Source organism: Lissotriton vulgaris, chromosome 1_1, assembly GCF_964263255.1.
Source record: "Lissotriton vulgaris chromosome 1_1, aLisVul1.2, whole genome shotgun sequence".
NCBI lineage: Eukaryota > Metazoa > Chordata > Amphibia > Caudata > Salamandridae > Lissotriton > Lissotriton vulgaris.
Genome location: NC_141685.1, coordinates 1,441,202,405 through 1,441,227,695, shown reverse-complemented (window position 1 = coordinate 1,441,227,695; position 25,291 = coordinate 1,441,202,405).

Sequence of the window (25,291 nt, the reverse complement as noted above, 5' to 3'; positions counted from 1 at the left end):
GTATTACATTGCTCTACGGGGCATATTACCAAGAATAAGCGATAATTATCGCTAAGCTTGGTTAGCGGCTTTAATTTTATCGCCGTGCTTCGCCTATTAGAAACCTTGCTATTATCAAGGTTTATCTCCTAAGCCATAGAAATCGGCCGAAATGCATGAATATCGTTGAAAAGTCAGTGATATTCATGCATTACAGAGCTAATGCTCTTAGCCATGTTATCCACCTACCATTGGATAACATGGCTAAGAACGGCTCTGGGCAGGCGTTAGCTTTTGGAGATATTCGCACTTTGAGCTTGTATGGTATATGAAAATCCATTTTTAATCTGGAAGGATTGCAGCACCAGAATAAAGATTGAGAGCTAGCAACCCCTACCACAAATCGTTTTTATCCAACTTTGGTTGCACTTTATATATTGGTTTATTTATTTTTGTTGGGGTTAGAGGTGCACTGGTACACATTTTTGTGCATTCTGGTATTAGCTAATTTTTACATACCACCATTAATTTTACACACTTGGTTGTTGTTATTTGTTGGTCATCTTTATACACTGTACAGAGAGAGAGTGACCGATGATGAGAAGTGGGTATACTGGATACTGTCAACCAGGAACCCCCTCGGGAGCTACGTCCGTGCGGCACTCTCTCTGTTTTCACACAATTTTTCCTGGTGGGTGTGGGAACCTGTATCTACCCTTTCTTTAAAGCCACATCCTTAACCTATGAGATTAGTGTTATTTAACACACTTAGGATGATCTAGATGGTTCATCAGATTATTCCTGTTGGTCTATAAAGTAAGTATGGGTGAATTTTGCGAATTCGCGCTTCGCGAATTTGCATTTTTTGCGAATTCACAATCCACAAACTTTCGCAAATTTGCGGCTTTTTTTGTGTGTATGAAGGGTTTCTGCCAGTTTGCGAGGGTTTTTTACTAAGTTCGCAAACGCGAACTTACTTGTCGGGTCGCAATGGTCGCGACCATGTTGTTTCTACATCTGGTTCATCACAGCAACCTCTGTTTCACCACTGCCACCCTCTGTCTCACCCATGCCACCCTGGCACCTGCTTCCTTATCTGTAATTGCTTTCTGTTGCAGTGTAATTTTTTTTAACAGGACCTTTGTGGAATACTTGCAGCTATTCTCTGAGCCTGCTGTGAGGGTCAGAGCAGGGTCATAGAATAGTTGCCAGTAGGCAACTGAACTCTGGAGGACCCCTCAGGAAGCAATATAGGGAATGGTTACTAATGATGAGTTTGAACTTTTGCACCTGCTGAGTGCTTTCAGTTTTCCAAAAATCGTTTTTCTGCAATTTCGCGGGATTCGCGGGTCGCTAATTTGCGCGAGATCGAATTCGGAAGCCGCTAATTTGTGCGAATATGCGATTTGTTTTTTTGCGGCGTGTTAGTGCGCGTGGTTTTGTGTGTTTTAGCGAGCCGCTTGTCGCGCAACGGAGCGAAGTTACCCTTGCGGTCGTACACGGGTGCGGCCATCTTGTTTGCGTGACGCATTTCCGTTTCCGGGCGCTATGTGTAATCTCGCAAAGTGTGCGGCTCGATAGTACAAGTTCGCGTGTGATCGCGAGGGAAATCTCGCGCGAACTTACCCACGCGGTCGTGAACGGGCGCGGCCATCTTGTTTTTCATTCATTGCTATGGTTCTGGGCATGCTTTCTGTATCCTCTGTCAATCTCTGCCATCCTTTGCTTGTTTGAAGTTTTTTTTAATCTATTTTACTTATTATCTATCCCTCTATTTTTCTAGCTCTATATTTTTGTGTTTTCTGCTACTTTTGGTTAATTTTAAACTACTTTTTTAAACTCTTTTCTTTTCTTCCCTATTCTATTTCTTATTTCTTATTTACCTTCCTTTCTGCCCATACCATGATAAAGGGAGCCGGGAAGCAGCCTGAGAAGGAGAAGGGTCCCCCACCCCGTGCCCGGCTCCTGTGCGGGCGTTTGAGGGGGGAGACAGTCACAACCCGGGAGATCTTTAGCGCGGAGGAGGTGGCCATCAACTAGTTTTTTACGTCCAGCGCCGCCTCCCCAGGACCATCATGGCAGGCGGCAAGATCACTAGCGGCTATGGGCTCCGTGAGCGCCGGAAGCGGTGGGAGAAGGTGTGCCGGGCCATGTACCAACACTCTCGGGTCCGGCGCACCTACAACCATGCCACCCACCGTTGGACGGATCTCCTGGACCGGGAACGCGACTTGGTCGACCTGCTCGGCCTAGAGATCCCCGGGCTTGGTGAGTAGTGGTAGCTATTTCATCACTACTCTGTTTTCTCCTGCTCGGTGTGTTATTATATTGCAAATTTATGTTTTTTACCAAGAGCAATAATGCTGCCGATTACATTGTAGGTAAATTATATTTCAAAATCTTCTGTGCATTTCAGGTGCACTGCTCTCCTTCTCAGTAGCGTTGCTACTATGCTTATTTGTTTTCGATTTTGTGTTCATTTCATTGGCATGAGAAATAATGTATGAGTGTAGTTTAAAGAACTGCGTAATGCTAGACACTAAGGGTCAGATTTTCAATTACCGGCCCATCCCTGCAAAGTAGCAGGGATGCGACAGTAATTGTGCGCCATGCCACCACCACCCATGGTGCGCCCTATTTACAATGCGGCGCACCATGGGCCCAAAACGTCACCGAAGCGTTACACATCCGTGCCGGAAAGGGGGCACATTGCTGGAGTTGCGTTGCAACGATGGCGCAGCTCCAGCAATGCTCTGGGGTGCCCTATCTCCCCAATGCTGCGTCACGCCGTACATCTGCTTCAAGCAGGCGCACGGTTTGAGTCACGCATCATTGTCCTAAAAGTGACTGATTGAAATCTTGTAGATTTCCCTCAGCCACATTTAGGATGTGTTCCTGCACAGGAACACCCTCCCTTGCACCGGAACGCCCCTGATGGCGCAGGGCTTTACAACGTGATGCATCTCCCATATGCGTCACGTTGTTAATATACGCCGCACCATGGCGCCTCTTTTGTTCTGCCGCTGCGTCACAAAAGTCACGCAACAATGGAGCAAAAGAGCCGCAAGGGGCTTGTAAATCTGCCCCTACAGACTCAAGTCCAGTCCTTCCTTTGTACACCTGGCAATAAGAAGAAATAGTGGTGGTGGATTGATAGTTTGAGTATTTTAATGACTGGTTAATGTAGTAGCAAACTTTTTAGTGTTGTCACTGATCTGCAATCACGATGGAGTTTGTCTGTCACTTCGCGTGCTGTGGACTGCTGCCTGCCAGTCCTAGGCGAACCTTTTTAGTAGTTTGTTTAGTGAGTTACAAAACTTTCCAAGTCGACGGTCCGCAAATCAAGCAATACTAATATCGTAGTAGACCACATGAGATAGGTCAATATATCCCGTGGAATAGTTGTCTATTTGCTATTTCACCAAAATATTTTGTTATTGTTCTTTTAAAATGTGTTTTTTTAGTTGACAACAATCATCCATGTTTTCGGGTCTTTCTTTCTTTCATGTAGTACATCAGCTCCCCCCAGGGGCAAGAGGACAGAGGAGGAGGGGTTATCGGCTGCTGCTGCTGTTCAAGGCCAGGATCGGTTAGGCGAGGGCTCCTTTGCTGGCTCCGGTAAGTTTTAATTTTAATATAGAGTACCTATTTTTTCCTAGCGTTCTTTGTTCAATTTTTTCTAAATCTTCTTTGATCTTCTTGTAGACTGCATCTACATTCTTATCCTGCCTCTACTATGACTCCCTGTGGTATTAATAGATTATTCTTATTAGTCTTTCTGTGTAGCTAACTAAGATTGCACAATTGGCAAAAGGTGTTAAACGAAACTCCCATTACAGTCAGCAATAGCTCTATGCACTGAGTGCAGTCCTCTGGGATTGTCCATAATGTCTTTTCAAGTCTTCTAAATGTTTATGCTTTGACAATTACCAACAATAAAAAGGTGAATGACCACCAAGAAAGAATAAGATACTACTTTACTTTTGGTTTGGATAGGAGGACAATCCATACTACTACTGTTGCAGGGACAAATCTGCACAAACAGAACTATGGACACTAAATAGTGCATTGTTTATCAATTATAAGAGGCGCAGGTAGACTTTCCACATACCTCAGTGATATCAGACTTTGAAGAACCCCCAATCTCCCTACTGACTAGATAGTGTGGCAGAGTCATTTAGCTCCCGAATTCATCGATGATTGATCCCCAATGATGATTATCCAACGCAGAACAAGAGTACGGAGTCAGAGTCCAGAAGTGTCAAAAGCACGGACTCATGCTTGCCAATTGCAAAACCTTTTGCTCATTCACTCTTGACCAAAAACCACAGAGTCTATTTAAGTTTTAAAGCTTTATTAAAAGTAAAAATATTTATTAAAATCAAGCTTGTCATAAAACATAACGGTTGATTAAAAATGGAAAAGTGCTTAGTGATTTATTTCACACATTTATTGTGGGCAAGCCGAGCCCTGGTTTGAACTTCAATTTTTCTTTTTGGTGCTGAATCGTGGTCACTCCGTCCTAGTGATGATGATTTGTTCTTAGAAGTGAAGCTTCTGTCGGTTATGAGAAAAATGGTGCGTGTTAAAAAGCAAGCATTCATCAGTTGTGCCAAAAAGTGCAGCAAGACAACACCCTTCCCTGGAAAAAGGGACATTTTTACTTTAGAGTAGACAGTCACAAATTATTAGATTGGTTTCTGTATTCACATTTCTTCATTCCTAGACATAATACTAGTGAGTGGTGTATGTCTATGACATCTAACATTCTTAAATGTACTTTGTAGGTGGAACATCTGGTGCTAGGCCCAGCGCAGAGGTGGAAGAGGAGACTTCTGGGGAGGAGGTGGTGCAAGTGCCGGACGAAACTGCTGTGCGGGTTGCCACTTTAGTGGCGGGCAGTGGTAAGCTCTTATATTCCTTACTTATTGAGATTGCAGACTGCATAGTGTGCTCTCTGCACTTGTGTAGTATATATATTCGACAGTTAAGTTACTATACTGTTAAGCAGACTTTCAAATTTAGAACTAAGTTTTTAGCAACCAGGTAGTAGCCTCCTCTAAATTTACTTCAACTCAGAGGTGAATTTTTTTTCGAGAATCCAAATCAGATCTGAGATGAACTTGATTGATGGGATGAACTAAAAGCGAAAGAAGGGTGTAAGTAAGTGTGGAAGGACGAGCAAGTTAAAAGTAATGATGACGGACAAAGAAGAATGATACGTGTTTGATTGGTGCCCGAGGTGGCTGGGAAGGAATATGATGCATGTCTGGGTGAAGGATAGGTGGAAGGAGAACAGCCTGGGTGGGTGAAACAGAAACTGTATGTGTGCGCAATATATGCTTTGGCTGAAATTCAAATGCAAGTCAAGCACGGATGTATGGCTTGCGGTTTCCCAAATAAAATGAAAAGGTTGTTTTCCCGTGAGAAAAGGTAAGGTTTGTCCAGATGAGAGACATGAAGAAGAATGATTGACATATAGTTTGAATGGATGGATGCCTGGATCATGGTACTATCTGACTCTTAGATAGCATATGTGTATCTAGAGAGAGTAGACGGTCACTGGATGAACTAAGTGTTACTTTGAAGAGCATGTAACACCGCACCCGCACGTCCGTCCCAGTGTAGGAAAGGCAAGGAAAAGAAGTTGTTATTTTGTCCGAATACTGCCATGAATAGTAGCAGTAGTTTGTATTGCAAGCACAGCATACATCCGGCTATTACGATGGCCACTCACTACCTCTGTTAATAAGTTTAGTAGAACTCGGTCATTCATGTGTGGATGTATCACTGTTCACTCAATAAAAAGCAAAGCACCTAAAGTCATCCCATATGTAAGCAAATACATACCATGTGCAGTGATAGATAATCAGATTATTTATCTTCTTCATTTTCCTTTTCTAGTATTCATTGGCACTGTAGGGTGAAAGTTAAATTTATTAAGCAGTAGCCCTTGTAACAGAGTATTCTCAGTGCCACCCGTAATATAAAAGTAAGAGCATCACCACCTGCATGTACTGGACTTGGACAGTAATGCAAGTCTGTCTCACTCATCATGGCAGGCGTCTGTTTTTCTCGGGTGCAAGTTGACTGCGCTGGCATTATGCCGGCTTGCAGAAGTTAACGTACCAATTTTGCTAAACAAGAGAGAAGAAGAAGAATAAGACTGGTGTACTGTCATAGTCGACTCTAATGGAGTGAGTCCATAGTGCTCGTAGAATTGCTTCCTTAAACTCCCACTAATGTTAGAGCAAGGATGAAGAAGCAGGAGGTTAGATAGATACTCGCCACAATAGTTATGTACTGCGCTTGCAAGTTGCTAGTTCTACTGTGACACAACTTTCTGCTGAATAATTTTTTGTTAATCTTAAAGAGCATTGGTTACAGACTATGTCTTTCTTTCTCCATATAGATGCTCCTTCCAAACCAACACGGAAGGAGCTGGCTAAAAGGGCCCGGCTACGGAGGCTGGAGGCCACTGTCGCTGAATATCGGCGGCTGGTGGCCCAGGAGGAGGAGGACACGCAGAGTACATCGACAACATCCACGGCGACACCTGCATCCTCCCCCGCGCTCCCTGGGTCAGCCAGTCAGCGCAGCAGGTCTCCAGCAGTACGGAGCCGGGGTACCGCAGCCACCTGCCACGGCCGAGCAGCAAATAAATCAGCTGCCTCCCACAGCAGGTGCAAGGCACGCGTGCACCGCCTTTCACTTAGGGTGTCCTACCTCGAGCAGGAGCTCCTCAACACCAAAACCCTGCTCGAGACCCTCCGCAAGGAGCATGCCGACCTGACCCGAAAAGTCAACAGCAGCCAGCAGTAGGAGGAGACTGTCCCTTGCCCCTTTTTTAAAGACTTCTGGGGGGTGGGAATTGGGAGTTGGGTTTTCTACGTTTTTGGACATAGTTTTCACGGATATTCGTTGGGGTTCGGGAGGGGGGGGGTTGGGTCTTGCGGGATATTATTTATGTTAGGGATATATAAATATACTTTAAACTTTATCTTAGCATACGTGTTTTTTACTGCTTTTGAGGCTGGTGGATGGGGGTTTAACAGTAAGTTTGTTTTCCTGAAACTTAAGTGGCATCTTGATTCAAGTTGTGTAAGTACTAGTAATTGCCCAAATGTTTTCAAAACTAAGTGCCTGTCACAGAGTAAGTGAATTCAATAGTCCTAGGACCATCAGTCTCTCATCTCTCCTAATACTCCATTATACTACCTCCCCCCAAACGCTTATCTTACCTGTAATTTGTGTTTTGAAATAGGGCTAGGCACAGGGCTGGCTGCACGGGAAATGGCGATTAAGGTTGGCAATCCTGGGCGGATGAAATGTCATCATTGCGGTGGTACTTGTGGTGTTACACAGTGGCAGTTGCAGCATCTGAAAAAAATGAAAATGAACCCTTGTTTGTCCTTAACGTAGCATTAGAACGGTACGATAGAGAATATAGCAGGTGACAGTACACTAGAACCGTGCCACAATGTAGCCTAACAAATGGTAAAGTATTGAAAGTATAACTAGTACTTGCGTTGAATTTCTTTGACATTGGCTACTTCTACAAGAAATAGTACTGAAGGTGAAGGACACAGCAGCGTAATAATTTGCCACGTCTAGGAGGAGGATGTTCTTGATGACCAATCAAGTTGATGGCACACATGAAAATCTGCTTTCATTTGCCAATAGTGACTCAGTGTCAAGCTGAGTAAGAATATATCCTCGGATTCCTTCACCAGCCTGTTGCTATGACCTTATCTTCCCCAGCAAGTGTGTGGAATTATAGCTGTCATTTATTCACACATCAATCAAAACCACACAGCCCGAGGAAGAGGGTTAGGGTTTGGAAATTGGATGGGAATGGGGGTTTTTGGGAAACTTTTGTTGAGAGAAGAAAAAAAAAGCACAGCATGGACAAACAATAATTGAAGATGAACAAATCTTTGGGTACAAAGCTATCCATGAATCTTTTAAGTGACGTAAAGGAAGTGTATGCACTACTGCATGCATGGTTACTGAAAAGTAAGTAGTACTATCGACAACTGTGAATGAAAGAATGCGACAGTACAGGGCTGCAGTAATAATTATGCGTTTTCACTTGCCTATCTCTGCACTCTGAGAAGCACTTATTAGATTAAATTAGGTTTAAAAATTAGCAGAAGTAAAACCTATTGAATGACTGTAGGGATGAATTTAGAAGCAGAGATCAAAGAAATGCAGAGTCACACTCATAGAAGTTCACAGCAATAACATTACTTAAAAGATAATTAGAAAAGAACGGATACTGTATCTGTATGTTGTTGTAGTTGTCCTCTTGAATTTGGTAAGTTGCATGCATCCAACCATTTCTCTTATTAGCGGGACTCCTCCATTCCATCTGACGCTCCGTCCATCAATGTTGGGGACCAGAAGACACCCTGTCCACTGCGTGCCTGGCGGATGCTGAATTGCGGCTCGCTAATGTGAAGCATGACTTCATCCTTTTTTTCTCATTGCACAGTCTGAACTCCCAGCCTGTAATTATTGATGGAAAAACAGGAAGTGATATTAGAACACCACTGACAAATAAATATAAGGTATGTACGCTGTGTAGTGCAAAAAGTCACACTTTGAGTTTCCTAATAGACAGTACAATATTTTTTGAAAGTGCCTACTCTGTCTGAGTCTCCTTTTGAAGGATAAATAAGTATGGGCGAATTAATTTAGCGGATCTTTCCCCTCAAGCTAGGTGTACTGTAAACTGTGTTTTAGAACAAAATTAGACCTTCCCAGCAGTGCTCCCAGACCCTTACTAAACCCAGTCGCAAAAATGTAGAAGACCCCCAATCAGATCTAAAAAAACGAGGCCTAGTAGAAAATGGTGATAAAACGTACTTTGAAAGTAAAGTAGGCCCAAATCCCCCCTTACCCACCATGGATTGTATTCAAACCACTTGCAAGCAAGCAAAAGTATCCATACCCAGCATTGCTCCAAGACTCGCAAACCCCCCCAAAAACACCAGGAACCCCCACAAACAGCCCCCGAAAACGGTAGAGTGAGCGAAATCTCAGAAAATGCAAAAACTTTTTCCCCCGGGATTGTCTCCAAAACATTTTCTTTCGGGTATTAGACCTTCCCAGCAATGGCCTCAGAACTGTCAACCCTGGCGAAAACAAGTTTAACCCCCCCAACAAGCCAAAAGGCAAAACCCGGGAAAAGCCACACTTAAAAAATTTTGGGAAAAAATGGGCCTACTACCTGGAATTCAGTCCAAATACACTGTGCAGCTAGGCCCTAACTCCCCTTTTCCACCATGGATTTCCTGAAAAACAAATGCAATCAACATTAGACTGTGCTAGCAGTGCTCCCAGACCACAAAACCCACCCACAAACACCGGAACCCCCCAAACAGCACCTCAAAGACAAGCAAGTCAGCAAAAACGCAAAATAATTTTCCCCTCCGATTTTGTCCAAACCACTTTTATCCGGTATTAGACATTCCCAGCAATGGCCCCAGACCCGTCAACCCAGGCAGAAACAAGTAGAAGACCCCCAAACAGCCAAAAAGCAAAACTACAAAAATGGGGACTTCGAAATTTTCAGGCAAATTTCCAAAATCACTCTGCGCGCGCTCTGCAGCTAGGCCCTAACTCCCCTTTGCCACCATGGATTTGCTTCAAACCTCTTGTAATCAAAAGTATCCATACCCAGCAGTGCTCCCAAACCCCAAAACCCACCCAAAAACACCAGGAACCCCCCAAACATCCCCCCCAAAACACAAAAGAGAGCGAAAACTATAAAAAGTGAAAAACTTTTTCACCATGTATCTTATCCAAAACACTTTTATCCGGTATTAGACCTTCCCAGCAATGTCCCCAGACCCGTCAACCCAGGTGGAAACAAATAGAGGACCCCCAAACATCCAAAAAGCAAAACTACAAAAATGGGGACTTTGAAATTTTCAGGCAAATTTCCAAAATCACTCCGCGCGCGCTCTGCAGCTAGGCCCTAACTCTCTTTTGCCACCATGGATTTGCTTCAAACCTCTTGCAATCAAAAGTATCCATACCCAGCAGTGCTCCCAGACCCCAAAACCCACCCACAAACAACCGAAACCCCCACAAACAGCACCTCAAAGACAAGCAAGTCAGCAAAAACTCAAAAAAATGTTCACCTCCGATTTTGTCCAAACCACTTTGATCCGGAATTAGACATTCCCAGCAATGGCCCCAGACCCCTGCAGCCACCCGCAAAAAAGCAGAACACCCCCAAACTGGCAAAAAGCAAAAATGGGCGTACTACCTGGAATTCAGTCCAAATACGCTGTGCAGCTAGGCCCTAACTCCCCTTTTCCACCATGGATTTCCTGAAAAACAAATGCAATCAACATTAGACTGTGCCAGCAGTGCTCCCAGACCCCCAAACCCACCCACAACAACCCAAAAGCCCGCCAAACAGCACCCCAAAGACAGGCAAGTGATCAAAAGCGCAAAATCTTTTTCTGCTCCGATTTTCTCCAAACCACTTTTATCCGGTATTGGACCTTCCCACCAATGGCCCCAGACCCGTCAACCCAGGCGGAAACAAGTAGAATACCCCCAAACAGCCAAAAAGCAAAACTACAAAAATGGAGACTGAAATTTTCAGGCAAATTTCCAAAATCACTCCGAGCACGCTCTGCAGCTAGGCCCTAACTCCCCTTTGCCACCATGGATTTGCTTCAAACCTCTTGCAATCAAAAGTATCTATACCCAGCAGTGCTCCCAAACCCCAAAACCCACCCACAAACACCAGGAACCCCCCCAAACCTGCCCCTAAAAACACGAAAGAGAGCGAAAACTATAAAAAGTGAAAAACTTTTTCATCATGTATTTTATCCAAAACACTTTTATCCGGTATGAGACCTTCCCAGCAATGGCCCCAGACCCGTCAACCCAGGCGGAAACAAGTAGAAGACCCCAAAACAGCCAAAAAGCAAAACTACAAAAATGGAGACTGAAATTTTCAGGCAAATTTCCAAAATCACTCCGCGCGCGCTCTGCAGCTAGGCCCTAACTCCCCTTTGCCACCATGGATTTGTTTCAAACCTCTTGCAATCAAAAGTATCCATACCCAGCAGTGCTCCCAGACCCTAAAACCCACCCACAAATACCAGGAACCCCCCTAAACAGGCCCCCAAAAACACGAAAGGCGGCGAAAACTATAAAAAGTGAAAAACTTTTTCACCATGTATTTTATACAAAACACTTTTATCCGGCATGAGACCTTCCCAGCAATGGCCCCAGACCCGTCAACCCAGACGGAAACAAGTAGAAGACCCTCAAACAGCCAAAAAGCAAAACTACAAAAATGGGGACTTTGAAATTTTCAGGCAAATTTCCAAAAGTACTCCACGCGCGCTCTGCAGCTAGGCCCTAACTCCCCTTTGCCACCATGGATTTGCTTCAAACCTCTTGCAATCAAAAGTATCCATACACAGCAGTGCTCCCAGACCCCAAAACCCACCCACAAATACCAGGAACCCCCCTAAACAGGCCCCCAAAAACACGAAAGGCGGCGAAAACTATAAAAAGTGAAAAACTTTTTCATCATGTATTTTATCCAAAACACTTTTATCCGGTATGAAACCTTCTCAGCAATGGCCCCAGACCCGTCAACCCAGGCGTAAACAAGTAGAAGACCCCAAAACAGCCAAAAAGCAAAACTACAAAAATGGAGACTGAAATTTTCAGGCAAATTTCCAAAATCACTCCGCGCGCGCTCTGCAGCTAGGCCCTAACTCCCCTTTGCCACCATGGATTTGTTTCAAACCTCTTGCAATCAAAAGTATCCATACCCAGCAGTGCTCCCAGACCCCAAAACCCACCCACAAATACCAGGAACCCCCCTAAACAGGCCCCCAAAAACACGAAAGGCGGCGAAAACTATAAAAAGTGAAAAACTTTTTCACCATGTATTTTATTCAAAACACTTTTATCCGGCATGAGACCTTCCCAGCAATGGCCCCAGACCCGTCAACCCAGACGGAAACAAGTAGAAGACCCTCAAACAGCCAAAAAGCAAAACTACAAAAATAGGGACTTTGAAATTTTCAGGCAAATTTCCAAAAGTACTCCACGCGCGCTCTGCAGCTAGGCCCTAACTCCCCTTTGCCACCATGGATTTGCTTCAAACCTCTTGCAATCAAAAGTATCCATACACAGCAGTGCTCCCAGACCCCAAAACCCACCCACAAACACCCGGAACCCCCGCCAAACAGCATCTAAAAGACAAGCAAGTTAGCAAAAACACAAAAAAATATCACCTCCGATTTTGTCCAAACCACTTTGATCCGGTATTAGACATTCCCATCAATGGCCCCAGACCCCTGCAGCCACCCGCAAATAAGCAGAACACCCCCAAACTGGCAAAAAGCAAAAATGGGCCTCCTACCTGGAATTCAGTCCAAATACGCTGTGCAGCTAGGCCCTAACTCCCCTTTTCCACCATGGATTTCCTGAAAAACAAATGCAATCAACATTAGACTGTGCCAGCAGTGCTCCCTGACCCCAAAACCCACCCACAACAACCTAAAAGCCCGCCAAACAGCACCCCAAAGACAGGCAAGTGATCAAAAGCGCAAAATCTTTTTCTGCTCCGATTTTCTCCAAACCACTTTTATCCGGTATTAGACCTTCCCAGCAATGGCCCCAGACCCGTCAACCCAGGCGGAAACAAGTAGAAGACCCCCAAACAGCCAAAAAGCAAAACTACAAAATGGGGACTTTGACATTTTCAGGCAAATTTTCAAAATCACTCCGAGCGCGCTCTGCAGCTAGGCCCTAACTCCCCTTTGCCACCATGGATTTGCTTCAAACCTCTTGCAATCAAAAGTATCCATACCCAGCAGTGCTCCCAGACCCCCAAACCCACCCACAAACACCCAGAACCCCCAAACAGCACCTCAAAGACAAGCAAGTCAGCAAAAACGCAAACAAATGTTCACCTCCGATTTTGTCCAAACCACTTTGATCCGGTATTAGACATTCCCAGCAATGGCCCCAGACCCCTGCAGCCATCCGCAAAAAAGCAGAAGACCCCCAAACTGGCAAAAAGCAAAAATGGGCCTACTACCTGGAATTCAGTCCAAATACGCTGTGCAGCTAGGCCCTAACTGCCCTTTTCCACCATGGATTTCCTGAAAAACAAATGCAATCAACATTAGAATGGGCCAGCAGTGCTCCCAGACCCCAAAACCCACCCACAACAACCTAAAAGCCCGCCAAACAGCACCCGAAAGACAGGCAAGTGATCAAAAGGGCAAAATCTTTTTCTGCTCCGATTTTCTCCAAACCACTTTTATCCGGTATTAGACCTTCCCAGCAATGGCCCCAGACCCGTCAACCCAGGCGGAAACAAGTAGAAGACCCCCAAACAGCCAAAAAGCAAAACTACAAAATGGGGACTTTGACATTTTCAGGCAAATTTCCAAAATCACTCCGAGCGCGCTCTGCAGCTAGGCCCTAACTCCCCTATTTTAATCTGTTGCTGTTTTAAATAGGACATTGCCTTACCTGCAGGGATATTTACTCGCCAGGCAGCATCCTCGGGACAGGCGCTGGGAATCGCCTCACCTAACGGACCCGCCATCTTGGGTAGGGAAGGTCGACTGTCCAGTTGACCGCCCCTCCCACCCTCCGACTCCTCCTCCACCATGCATAAAAACAACAGAGCTGCACGTTCGCGCAGCGGACGGGCGCAGCGGGCGGGCCGGCGGCGCGCCGAAGGCGCGCCAAAGGCACGCCCGTCTGTGCCCGTCCGGGCCAGGCCGGGCACAGGGCCACCTATTATGCCCGTTTTTCATGAACATCGTATTAGACATTCAAGGGACTACCTCCTGCAATTCAGTGAAGTAAATACTCCCCCTACCTCGATCCCTTTAATTACCATTCACAACGATACTCCTGTGTTATCCTCCAACTTGACAACCAATAGCTTCAGTTTGGCCCTACTGAACTGTAGATCGGCTGTCAAACACGCGTTAGAGATAAAAACTCTAATTCTGGACCTACAACTAGACACTCTTTTCCTTACAGAAACCTGGCTAACGCCCCATTCAGATGCAGATATTGTGAGCATGCTACCCAAGGACTACCTTATACATCATCAAAACAGAACAAAAGGCATAGGAGGCGGACTAGCGATTATTTACAGGAATTCCATTACTTGTAGGTTACAAGAAGGAGGGATTGAGGACTGTGAAAGTGTCCACTTCTCACTCCAACTGAATCCCAACAAATCCATGTCTGGTCTTTTGATTTACCGCCCGCCGGGGGCCACAGGTAACTTTGTCCGATCACTACTGGACACCACCACCTCCTCTTGCACCGTGACCCCTAACTTCATTCTGCTCGGCGATTTAAACCTTCACTGCGAGGACAGTACTAATATTACTGCCAGGGACCTTATCTCAGAACTGAAAGCACTTGACCTCCATCTGCTCAACTCAGAGGCAACCCATATTAAGGGTCACCTCCTTGATCCCATATTTGCCAATTTTATAAAAATTGAAACTCGCCCTGCTCTCCCTCTCCCCTGGTCTGATCACTTTCTCATTCCTTTTATGTGGCAAACCAGTAAACCCATTTGCCACTTGCCAATGCTTAGAGAACGCGACAGACCATGGTCAAAAATACCTTATGAAGAATGGACACAAGAGTTGACACGATCTTCCCCCTCTGCAGATCCTGATCCTGTGTTAGCTTACGATAATTTCACCAACTGGATTATTTCCACCTTGGACATAGTCGCCCCAAAGTTAGATTTAAAGAAAAGAAATACCACTTTTAAAACACCCTGGTTCTCACAGGAACTCAGAAATCTTAAGAAAATCTGTAAAATCCATGAACGTAAATGGAGGAAAACATGGGATCCTACCACCAAGGACGAATATAAAGCAGCGATGAGGACCTATAAAGCGGCGCGGAAAGCAGCCCAAGCCTCCTTTTTCGATAAAAAAATTAAAACTGCCTCTAACTCTTCTCGGGAGACCTACAAAATAGTTAAAGAGCTCCTCACTATACCCAACACCCTCCCAATCCAACAACCCACAACTGACAGATGTAACCAAGTAGCCTGCTTCTTCCAAAATAAAATCATCAAGATCCTACAGTCACTTCCCCCTTTACACGATGACAATCTCCTGACGACCCCATCATTCACCGTCAGCGGCCCGACTTTAGACAATTTCAGCTCACTTTCTGAGGACGTTTTCGTAAAAACCCTTTCAGACCTTAAAAGCGGCTCCCCTAATGATCCTGCACCTATCCACATTCTCAAACAAGTTGGACCCACCATCTCGTACCTGGCCACCAATCTTATTAACGCCTCGTTTAATCAGGGAGTGGTTCCTCCAAACTGGAAACATGCTATTGTTAAAGCCCTGCAAAAAAAAACGGGTATGGACCCTACAGATTTGACTAACCTCCGTCCAATTTCACTCCTTCCTGGTTTAAGTAAAATAGCAGAGAAGGTAGTTAACAAACAATTGTCTGCCTTCCTTGAAACTAACAATCTCCTTCGACCCACTCAGACAGGCTTCCGCCCAGGTCAAGGGACGGAAACAGCCCTTTTGAAGGTAGTTGAGGAGGCAAGATGCATCTTGGATTCGGGAGGATCAGTGTTACTGATTCTCCTGGATCTAAGCGCTGCATTCGATACGGTGGACCACAAAACCCTCATCAAACGCCTCTCCGGTCTGGGTGTAAGGGGCACTGCCCTTTGCTGGCTCTCGTCGTTCTTACAAGATAGAACATTTCAGGTCAGTGAAGGAAATGTGCGGTCCGACATCTTCCCTCTCCAGTGTGGGGTCCCTCAGGGCTCTTCACTGAGCCCTACACTTTTCAACATTTACATGGCCCCCCTGGATGACGTGGTTTCCCCTTTTGGGATAAAAGCCGTCACATACGCTGACGACACCCAAATGATCGTATCATTCTCCCTGGAAGAGGACAAGGTAAAAAACCTCCATGACTGTTTAGAGGGCATCCAGGCATGGATGTCCGCTTCAAGGCTTAAGCTCAATGGTTCGAAAACTGAGCTCATGCTGTTGGGAAATAAAATATCCTCTCTCCCATCTGCCATGTGGCCAGCATGCCTCGGTCCTCTCCCCCAACCCAAGACTGAATTAAAAAGTCTAGGTTTCTGGCTGGAACAGGACCTTTCCCTCAAAACGCAAGCGAAAAAGACAGCTGGTACTTGTGTGGGGTTACTGCGGTCTATCAGAAAGATCCTTCCTTTACTTCCAGGACCCTCTCAGAAATTGCTTGTTCAAGGCCTAGTCTTATCAAGACTAGATTATTGCAATGCTCTCTTCCTTGCTGCCCCGGAATCCACGATCAACATTCTGCAAAGAACACAGAATGCCGCAGCTAGGATTCTCACTGGGACCTCTCGCAGGGTCTCAGCTAAACCCGCACTCAAGGCACTACATTGGCTGCCGATCCGCGAAAGGATCAAGTTTAAGGCCCTCTGCACGGCCCATAGAGCCTTGCACAATCAAGGGCCCCCAATGCTAAAAGACATGATCTTTCCATACAGACCTAATCGGCACCTTCGCTCAGCTCAAGACCATCTGGCCACGGTCCATAAAATCAAAAAAGCCCGGACTGGAGGACGCCGTTTTTCGGTCACTGCGGCCACTTCCTGGAATGCCCTGCCATTTCATCTCCGCTCTGAGGCCAATCTGCTGAAATTCCGCAAGATCCTAAAAACCCACCTCTTTCCTCAATATTCTTTTTCTCTCTCCCTGTCTGTCCCCTCAGTAGTTCTGCAATACTAGCGCTGGGACGCTCTCGGGCAGCCATGCGCTATATAAGTTCCAAATTTCTTCTTTCTTTTCTTTCTTTCTTTGCCACCATGGATTTGCTTCAAACCTCTTGCAATCAAAAGTATCCATACCCAGTAGTGCTCCCAGACCCCCAAACCCACCCACAAACACCCAGAACCCCCCAAACAGCACCTCAAAGACAAGCAAGTCAGCAAAAACGCAAACAAATGTTCACCTCCGATTTTGTCCAAACCACTTTGATCCGGTATTAGACATTCCCAGCAATGGCCCCAGACCCCTGCAGCCATCCGCAAAAAAGCAGAACACCCCCAAACTGGCAAAAAGCAAAAATGGGCCTACTACCTGGAATTCAGTCCAAATACGCTGTGCAGCTAGGCCCTAACTGCCCTTTTCCACCATGGATTTCCTGAAAAACAAATGCAATCAACATTAGAATGGGCCAGCAGTGCTCCCAGACCCCAAAACCCACCCACAACAACCTAAAAGCTCGCCAAACAGCACCCCAAAGACAGGCAAGTGATCAAAAGGGCAAAATCTTTTTCTGCTCCGATTTTCTCCAAACTACTTTTATCCGGTATTAGACCTTCCCAGTAATGGCCCCAGACCCATCAACTCACCAGCAAAGAAGTAGAACACCCCCACAAGTGCAGAGTCTTTCTTCATTGGGCGTAATCCAGCCATCTGCTTTGAGGGAAATAGGAGTCTGGAGGAGGAGGACAGAGGAGCATGTTCTTGTGAACTTGTGAACCCCAGGAATGCAGACTGCGGCACCTTCAAATCAATAAGCAAATAAGTGAAGACAGTTCTGCTGATGGGCTTGTTTTTGTGATTAGGTGATTAAAGTTTTTTTATATTGATTTTGCAAAACAAGACACACAGGAATAAAAGTGAATAAGGACGAAAAAGAAAGTTAGTGATACATTGACTCATTTTCAGGGCTCGGTGTCAGAGAAGAAGTGCTTGTCCTCATACTCTGCGAATTCAGGCGGGAGCAGGTCACCTAACAGAGAAGAACTTCCCTCATCTAAGTTGGTGTCCTCCTCGTCTTCTTCCTGCGTGTATTCTTGTATTTTGTAATCTGATAGTATGAGGTGCTGATTCATCTCGATCATTGTTGACCTCTCCACATTTTTGGGCGAGAGGCGGGTCCTTTTGCAAGTTACAATGCCACCAGCAGCACTGAAAACACGTTCAGAAGACACGCTTGCGAGTGGGCAAGACAAGTAATTTATAGCCAGGTTGGTGATCTCTGGCCACAATTCTCTTTTCCCATGCCAATACGCCAATGGGTCATCATGAACATAGACCTCTGTTGAGTCATTCAGATAGTCCTGCACCATCGACTCAAGGTTCTCCAGGGTTCCTCTACTTTGCTTACTTTTTGCTGGAACCTTTTGAGAAGCAAACCCAAGCTGAGTTAGCCAATCCTCTTCTTCACAGAATGTTACTGTTGTGTTTGGTGCAGATGATACGGTTGCTGGTGTCTTTAATGGCTGAGAGGGAAAATCATTCACTTCTGCCACAGCCACAGATGCAGAAGTGGATTCTTTTGACTCCGGATGGTCTGCTGGTGCTGATGTACTGCCTTTTCCTTCAATTTCCTGCCGTTCTCTTTCAAACCTCCTGGCTGCCACAGCTAGCCAATGTTTGTACTTTGTAACTTCTGCGTCATCAAAAGGAAAGAATACTCTGCCTGCCAGTGCCTTTTTGTACCGTGGATCCAGAATAGTAGCACAAATGTAATGCTGTTCTGTGTGGATCTTTTGAAGACGTTCATCGCAAAGTAGGCGCTGTAATAACGTCTCCGCCAACTCAAATGCTTGTTCCTTTTCTTCATCAATTTGAAACGTAGAAGACACCGCCTTCAGTTGGTGCTCTAGCATGCGCAACAATGGGATAGCTTTTCCCAAATTACAGTCCTCCCTGCTGACTGCACGCGTGAAGACCTCAAAAGGACGAAGCATGTCTGTCAGGCTTTTAACTAGCTTCCATTGCTCCACCTGTATCCTCATGTCCTTCATAGCTGCACCCTATGTAAAGAAATACTGATCGACTATCGCACACTGCTCCAACAGACGCTCAAGCATGTAGAAGGTTGAGTTCCAACGTGTTACCACCTCCTGGATGAGTGCTTTCACTGGCAGTTTATGTTCATGTTGCAGGCACCTCAGCTGCTTCCGGGCCTTAAAAGAATGGTTGAAATGTGTGCACATTCTTCGGCAGGTGGTCATTAACGCGCACACTGGACTTTCTTCACTCAAGAATTTTTTAACAACCAGGTTTATACAGTGCGCCAAACACGGCACTCTGAAATAGTTAGCCTTTTCCATGGCCTTAACTACATTGGCGCCATTATCAGTGGAAACATAACCAATCAAGCGTTTTCTTGGGGACAGCCATTGTAACACCTTTGTCCTAAATGCGTGCAAAATGTTTTCTCCTGTTTGACTTTTCTCCATGCCAAACATGGCTAGTGTTGCATGATTCCGAGCAGCTTTAAAAACTTTGCCTGAGTCAACACCTGCGTTTAGCTTTGCTTTAACCCCCGAAAAAGAGACCCAGTGTGCAGTGATGCACATGTAATCAACAGCTTGGCAACTGGTCCAAATGTCTGTTGTCAGATGTACAGTGTGAACAGCACTCTTCTGCAAAGCTGCCCCAATCACCTCCAGCACATCTTCATGTAGTGCTGGAACCGCAACTCTGGCAAAATAGAACCGGCTAGGAACCTTCCATTTAGGACAGAGCGTTGCCACTAATTCAAGATAACCAACCCCTTCCACAAAAGAAAAAGGGAGAAGGTCCAGCGCTAGCATTTTAGCCAGCTTAGTGTTATACAGATGCGTCATTGGGTTGCATTCAAATGGCGCATCTGAAAACAACATGCTTCTAATGGTGGGCTGGACCATTTTACGGGATGATGATGACTTCTTTGACCCAGTTACGCTCGGTGATGATGAACTTTTTCGTATTGGTGTCTCACTCTCTCCCACACTCTTAGTGTGGTTTCATATATCTTGCAGGGGGTGTGCTGCTGACAGGGGTACTGGGTGTAAGTGAAGAAATGTTTGACGCTTCTTCCTCCTCGTCATCATCAGATGAAACATCAACGGATACAGTTTGTTGACTTGCAATTCAGGCTTCCTTGATCTCCTTTAGGTGCGCATGCCATTTGACAGTGTGCTGTCTCTCAAGATGGCCTCTCTGTACTCCGGTACCATAGTTGGTACCAAGCTTACCACAACTAACTTGAAGCTTACAAATGGTACAAATGGCTATGTTTTCCCTTGTTGGGCTAACACTAAAGAAGTCCCAAACTGCGGACTTCAAATGTCTGTGGGGGGCGGAGGAGGCGATACTGGGAATGCTAATGCCAGTTGAAGTGGAGGATGTGTGTTGCCGAACTTTACTATGTTGTGCACTTGCAGCACCACTAATTGAGGAAATGGAGGTCGAGGTGGATGGAGGTCCCTTCTGGCGAGAAAATATGGATGCAGTAGGTGGTGGTGTACTAGTTAACTGCATTGGTGGTGGTCCCATTGCCACGTCGACAACATCACACTCAGCAGCATTTCGGGCTAGGGTAAAAATGTCTGTTTGCTGCATGTCTGCTGGGGCTGCAGTGACGTCTATGATGACTGCGTCGTCGTCGTGAGAGTCTTCATCAGCAGGTCTATATGCCACTTCTTGTTCAGCGTCATCATCACACTCCATAAGTATGAGACTTTCGGGGACCTTCCTTTTACGCTTAGCTACCTTTGTCAGATCATGGTGTGCCTCACTCTCAGACGGCCGTGGTGGTTCCCAATTGTCATCCATATCATCAGAAGGAAGGGGGCTTGAAGAAGATGTAGACACCATCCTTGATCTTTTCCTTGCTAGGGATCTGTAAGAAAATGAATGAGTGGCTTCCTCAAATGATACCGCGGCTTGAATGTCGATTTCCTGATGTGCCCCTACTTCGGGAGGAACAACTATTGTGGGCACTTGTACCGCTCCATGCACCTCTGCTTGCGCATCTCCTTGCGCTGCCTCTCCTTCCACATGTAGTTGGGCTTGTACTTGCACATGTGGTTGTTGTTTCGGCTGTGGTTGTTGAACACTCGTCAAATGAGTTACAACAACCTGTGTTGATTGAGGGATGCTGCTACTTTCTTGCGATGAGCCAACATCACTGGTCGATGGCGATTGAACAACTATACTGGCTGCCTCTGCAGCACTCAAGGGCTTGGACTTAAGTTGGCGTGGTGGTGGTGGCACTGAGCCCAATGGAGCGGGGGTGCTGCTCCCTGCTTGGTCCCCAGCAGACCCCGCTGCTGCTGCAGGTGTACTTTTTTTTTCCAAAAAATGTGGCAGTCATCACACCAGTCTCCTTGGTAAGTGGCGCCACTTGCTTCTTCTGCTCCTTACTGGCAACTTTCTTGTTAGAGGAGCTACAGGCAACTTTTTTTGGGGCCATCTTCTTCAGATGTCAGAACAGCAGGCCGCAGTTGCACAAGTTGCAGAGTTGTCTGTGGCCACACGTGACGTTGTGCTGCACACCCCGCAGCAGGACTTGTTCCTGGAACTGATGATGAGTAACGATGAGGCTGATGATTCGTCTTTCTGCACCTAAAAGCAAATGAAGCCAGAGGAACATCAGTTAAATAAATGTTGCATATGTAGCGCTTCAATTATTAGTTTGCAAGTAAGCATTTTTATTATACCGACCCCCCCAAAATGGAAAGACCAATAAAATGCACCACTGACAGAGTACCACTGGGCATAATGGATGAAAGCATGGCAGACTGGGTGCAGGCCTATGGCACAACAAAGCACACTGCCTGGCTTCAAAATGGCCCCTAGACCCCCACCACATGGTCAGGCCCTGCCTGTACCAGTCCTCAAAATGGCCCCCACCCAAATAGACAGGCCCCATCACCACCCCCAAAAATCGAAAAACACACAAAAATCACCACAATCCAATGTCATCCATGCCCTCAATCATGTTCAAATTCAAGACACCCCACAGAAAGACTAGGCCCATGCACCAGTGAGTACCCCTGGGCAAAAGGCCCCAACAGCAGCCCAAAAATCGAAAAACACACAAAAATCACTACAATCCAATGCCATCCATGCCCTCAATCATGTTCAAATTCAAGACACCCCACAGAAAGACTAGGCCCATGCACCACTGAGTACCCCTGGGCATAATGGATGAAAGCATGGCAGACTGGGTGCAGGCCTATGACACAACAAAGCACACTGCCTGGCTTCAAAATGGCCACTAGACCCCCACCACATGGTCAGGCCCTGCCTGTACCAGTCCTCAAAATGGCCCCCACCCACATGGACAGGCCCCATCACCGCCCCCAAAAATCGAAAAACACACAAAAATCACCACAATCCAATGTCATCCATGCCCTCAATCATGTTCAAATTCAAGACACCCCACAGAAAGACTAGGCCCATGCACCACTGAGTACCCCTGGGCAAAGGGCCCCAACAGCAGCCCAAAAATCGAAAAACACACAAAAATCACTACAATCCAATGCCATCCATGCCCTCAATCATGTTCAAATTCAAGACACCCCACAGAAAGACTAGGCCCATGCACCACTGAGTACCCCTGGGCATAATGGATGAAAGCATGGCAGACTGGGTGCAGGCCTATGACACAACAAAGCACACTGCCTGGCTTCAAAATGGCCCCTAGACCCCCACCACATGGCCAGGCCCTGCCTGCACCAGTCCTCAAAATGGCCCCCACCCACATGGACAGGCCCCATCACCAACCCCAAAAATTGAAAAACTCACAAAAATCACCACAATCCAATGCCATCCATGCCCTCAATCATGTTCAAATTCAAGACACCCCACAGAAAGACTAGGCCCATGCACCACTGAATACCCCTGGGCAAAAGGCCCCAACAACAGCCCAAAAATCGAAAAACACACAAAAACCACCACAATCCAATGCCATCCATGCCCTCAATCATGTTCAAATTCAAGGCACCCCACAGAAAGACTAGGCCCATGCACCACTGAGTACCCCTGGGCATAATGGATGAAAGCATGGAAGACTGGGTGCAGGCCTATGGCACAACAAAGCACACTGCCTGGCTTCAAAATGGCCCCTAGACCCCCACCACATGGCCAGGCCCTGCCTGTACCAGTCCTCAAAATGGCCCCCACCCACATGGACAGGCCCCATCACCACCCCCAAAAATCGAAAAACACACAAAAATCACCACAATTCAATGCCATCCATGCCCTCCATGATGTTTACAATAAAGAGACCCCAAAGAAAGACTAGGCCCATGCACCACTGAGTACCCCTGGGCAAAAGGCCCCAACAACAGCCCAGAAATCGAAAAACACACAAAAATCACCACAATCCAATGCCATCCATGCGCTCCATGATGTTTACAATAAAGAGACCCCACAGAAAGAGTCAGTCCATGCACCACTGAGTACCCCTGGGCAAAATGCCCCAACACCACCCCCAAAAATCGAAAAACACAAAAATCCCCACAATCCAATGCCATCCATGCCCTCAATCATGTTGAAATTCAACAAAACAGTTGTATCATGCACCCATAACTAACCCTGGTCCTACTGGATAATGTGGCTACCCACAATATATTTTATTTAATGTTCTGAGAAAGTTCCAAAATTGTAGTTGCAGCAACTGTAATGCCCCAAAGAAACTTAATTTCGAATCCAAAAGTGATCCAAAGAAAGTCAAAAAGGCCTCAAATCCAAATATCCAGCAGCATCTACAAAAAGTAATCCTTCCAGGTCAAGATCCAAAACAAAGTGACCAGGACATGAACAAAGCACTGGGAGGAGCCTGCTGGACAGGAAGAGGAAGTTGGAGACTGTGGGGCACTTCCTTCCTCCCACCCCACCCCCCCCCAAAATGGACGCCTTGCAAAAAAAAGTGCAGGCAAATGTCAACCTGAGGAGTTATTCTGATAAAAATCATCATTTTTAGAAGGTTTATGCTGCTTGCTGGTGGATTTCTTGTGCAGAATTGCAAATTTTGCAATTTCGCGAGTGCGAGATAGTTGCTGCCCGCCGCATCTACGTGTTCGCAATTGTTTACTCCCACGAGACGTGATCACGGGCCTTTATGACGTACTCGCGTTGACAAACTCTCGCTGTGCAAGGTGGCAAGCCGCGATGACGTAATCGCGGTCGACAAACTCCCGCGGGATCCCGCAGCAAGATCCAAAATGGCGCAGCACACGCAAAACATGGAGAAAAACAACTCTGCAAACGCTGAATGACGGTAAGTGAACGCCGCGCGCCGCAATATTGTATCACCAAGCAAAAAAATCCGCTGCGTGCGAATTTGCGAATTTTCTGGAAATTCGCGAGAATTCGCGGATTGCGGATTTGCCGAAAATCCGCAAATTTCGCGTGCGGAACGGATTTTACGCCCATGCTTACTATAAAGTTGGATGTACCGAATATAGGTAAGGCATATTTTGTTTACAGTGGCTCGAGTGGGGGGCGGCCTTACCTTTTTCTCTTTCCCCTATACTCCTATTGATTTATTTGAGCATCAAGGAACCCCTGGCCACTGCTTCTGCATACGAGGAACTTGAGAACACCCTCTTGCTGCCCTTCCCAGGACAAGTTTAGAGAACATACCGAAGATAGCTGCTGCAGCTTCAGCACCTGCGAAGAGGATGCACTCAGGGATTCCAGTTGTGCAGATCCTTCTTGTGCAGATAAGACTGACTCATGGGCCAGATACCCCTGGGTGATCCTGCCTGCCATATAGGGCTTTCACGTGGGAACAATTTTGACTTCAAAAAAGAGCTGATACTCAGACTGCAAGTAGGGCTCAATCTGAATGTCGCCTATAGTGGATGGGGAATAACCACTGCTGCTAGAGAGAGGGAACTGGGACTCAGGGATCCGCCTATAAAACATAAGAGTCCTGATCTCAGGAGTCTGTGAGTACGGTTGGGAATGCTGTATTTTACTTTTGTGTTCCCATGTAAATGTTCCTTTTTCATTTTGGAAAGTACTGCATTTAATGCTACTGTTGAACATATTTGGGGTTGTGAGCCAGCGTTCACTCCCAGTGTCTACCTTCCCCCCTGAAAAGCCTTGGACTGCCCGACCTGTACAACTATTGAGAGTCAAGTGCTGAAGGGATACTTAGCCCAGTTACTAAGGATCCATAGTAGGTAGGCCAACAAGAAATCAGGAGTAAAAGGCCTCAGCTCCCATGGTTGGGCTCAGTAGCTCCTGATTGCCCCGTGGCCATGTGAATGGAGTTATGATACCATGTGAAAATGGGCCTCCTGATTAGTTGCCTTACTGAATAAGAATTGGACTGACTAACTCCTTCAGTACCAATATTCGAAGCTTGTTTGCAGTCTTGTGATTCATGCTCATCAGTTTTTAAGATAATATTTAAGCATTGGGTGATATTTAGCAAGGTGTAATGGTTCTTTTGACTGATGTCCCTCATTTTCATCAACTTGCACCAGGGTTGAAAGAAGAAACAAAAA